Source organism: Tachypleus tridentatus, chromosome 6, assembly GCF_004210375.1.
Source record: "Tachypleus tridentatus isolate NWPU-2018 chromosome 6, ASM421037v1, whole genome shotgun sequence".
Taxonomy (NCBI): Eukaryota; Metazoa; Arthropoda; class Merostomata; order Xiphosura; family Limulidae; genus Tachypleus; species Tachypleus tridentatus.
The window spans coordinates 146,212,278-146,215,251 of record NC_134830.1 but is presented as its reverse complement, the minus strand read 5'-3'; positions in this window follow the sequence as shown (position 1 = coordinate 146,215,251).

The window sequence follows — 2,974 nt, the reverse complement described above, 5'->3', positions numbered from 1 at the left end:
TGATTGTTTTAGTGTGAATTGTAATATTTATTAAATATATTTAATTTATTATCCTTTAACGCTAAAGTACCGAATTATCAATATAACACTGTTTATTTAAATAAATATTGATCTTCTCTCATACACTTAACTTTTGTTAAATATACTATGACAAATTCATTATTTGTAATTATTGCTTCTATTACAGTGACTTTGTCCCGAACAATAACTCATCATTGAAAAAGCAGATCCAGGACGGTCTCCTAAATTCTTTCACCCGTAAACATGTGTTTTACGTTTATAAAGAGGAGAAGAAAAGAACAATAAAAAAGATCCGATCATCCAGACTGACTCCGGGTGTCACGATTCGTAAGTTTCATGTTTTATGGTTTAAATAAGATAGCAAATTTTAATATTGCATGTACTCAAAGTAATCATTGCATTAGAAAAAGCAAGTTTTAATACATGATCTGACTGGACTTATCATTTCTTATGGCTCTCTCAGAAACATTTATTTCTTATTACGTATATCTATATAATCATTTTACACAATATACAGTTTAGACGAAGGATAAGCACTAAAACTTTCAGGATAAGTGACTTTGTGGTGAACGTTGTGTGCCTTTTGTATATTTTTCTCATACTAGTGAAAGTTATACTGACTATTTAACTCTATTTTACCTAGTGAAATGACAATAATTTGTTAGCGGCCAAGTTAGTACTGAAAAAGGGCCTCAGTGTAATAATCATTATCTTATCCATAAAATGGTCCCAGTATTGTTTCCGGGTCACTAGTTATCTTAAAAAAATACTTATGTGATTAAATGTCTAGAGGGAGAATAACTTGAACTTTAATAGACGTTTTTCTATTCTTTTATCAGACTTTCGTACATTTTGACACGAATATTCTCTGGTTAAAAATTGAGAGTTCATAAATTTCCAACTCTCCTGAATATTCCCTCAGTAGCTTGATACCGATATTTTTAATTAATGATTATTCCACATTCACATGGGCTAAATGACAAGCCAGGATAACCTTAACGTTTGTAATTCTAAACAACTGACCAACCACTCGGCAGAATTCACTGTCATTAGAAACTTTACTCAGCTCTTAGAATCGAATAACGGGGCCGACTGTTATTCCTTCAACGCGAGCATAAACGAAATTACTGACTGTCTTTAGCTACATTGTGGCTCGAATTTTGGACATTGAGAAACACAACCCTGCACAATGAATGTCAGGCACTGTTGGTTGGTCCAAGTGGAATATAGTAAGTATAAATTAATGTTAACTTTTAATCTCAGTGAGGATCTGTTTGAAAGAAGCATGTTGTTTAGATGTGAAAAAATGCAATAGTTTTTAACATAACTTTTGGATAATCGACCATTTCTAATTTAAATTACATTTTATAGTAAACTTGCATGGAGTTCGTGGGACTTCTTTTCATATCCATGTTGTGGTTTTTATGTTTCTTACAATCATTCGCGTGGCATGATAGTAATTGGATGTCTTAACTTTTCAACTTATATTGATTTAAAAGAGAAACAACAATCGCTGCTTTAACTATATTTTTTTCTCCCACGTGACGTATCAAACCACACTCCAGTTACATAAATTGTGATGATGCTGACATAAATAACAAACCTATCCTCGATTACACGTGTGGTCGACTGGTTGGTTTTGAACGAGATGGAACACAGATTGTAGAGGTGATAAAACCTCTTTATAAACCATACGGATTTTATATACCTTAGGGAAGGATGAGAAACAGCAAAGGTAAGCAGCTTCTTGTTTGTATCAGAATTGTTATTATTATTATAACCGTAAAAAGAGGACCAAGATCGCCTGTTTTAAACATTTACATCACTATACAGTAGTGTGTTCTCTGTCTATCACTTTGTTAGTGTACACTAAAATGATGTTACATAAAGGACGCTTAACACTGCAATTTGCACATGCCATGAATCCCAAGAATAATTATACAATCTGTAGGATACAACATAGCATGTCATATGAACTTGAAAAGCAACAAATAAAAACCTTTGTTATCCTTCATTTTGTTTCTATATGTTCTTGAAACAAAACACGTTAGAGAAACCTTTACCAATCATCTAGTTTATTAATATCTTTCGTGAGTGCAAATCTTACCAAAGATGAAAGTATTATGTGTTCAATTTATTATTTTCATGTTTATTCATTATAGGAAAAACAAAGTTATCGTGGTTATTTTTATAGCATAATCCTACAAAATATACGGTAACTGTTAATTCCAAATTACAATAACAACAATTTGGAACTCGTGATGATGTCTCATCAACGGTCGCGTGTGTGTTTTTTTATGCCAAAGCCACATCGGGCTATCTGCTGTGCCCACCAAGAGGAATTGAACCCCTAATTTTAGCGTTATAAATCCATAGACATACTGATGTACTAGCGTATAGCACCATCAAAGATCGCAACGATGTCTTCATTAAAAGTCAGAATTTACCTCATTGTGAAGTTGCATGTTATTGTATTTTGAATTTATTTATTTAGTTTAGAAGATTTCTTACTAGATGTCAAGGTAAAGTTAGTTCAGACACCATTTAATTCTTGAAGAAATCAGCATTTTTTATTTTATTTTATTTCAGGGAAAGTAAAAATTATCTAAATAATTGATTTCTTTTGAAATCATATATAGATGGGTTTTTTTCATCGTAACTGAAACGATTTTATCTTAACGTTTTTAAATTTTACTTTATTAGTTTTACTCTTTTGAGGTTTGAAAAATAAAGTTTGTATAATAGTCATGGTGGCCAGAGTGCAGACAAACACTTGGTAAGACTAAACATGCGCACACACACAGTGATTTACACCAAATTGTCGTAACAGATTGATTAATTTATGTTTTAGCATATATTTCACTCAAAGCCACATACAGGATATCTCCGCATAGCAGTTTCAAATTTTAAACTGATAAACTATAAGGACGTTAGTTACTGAAGATCATCCACC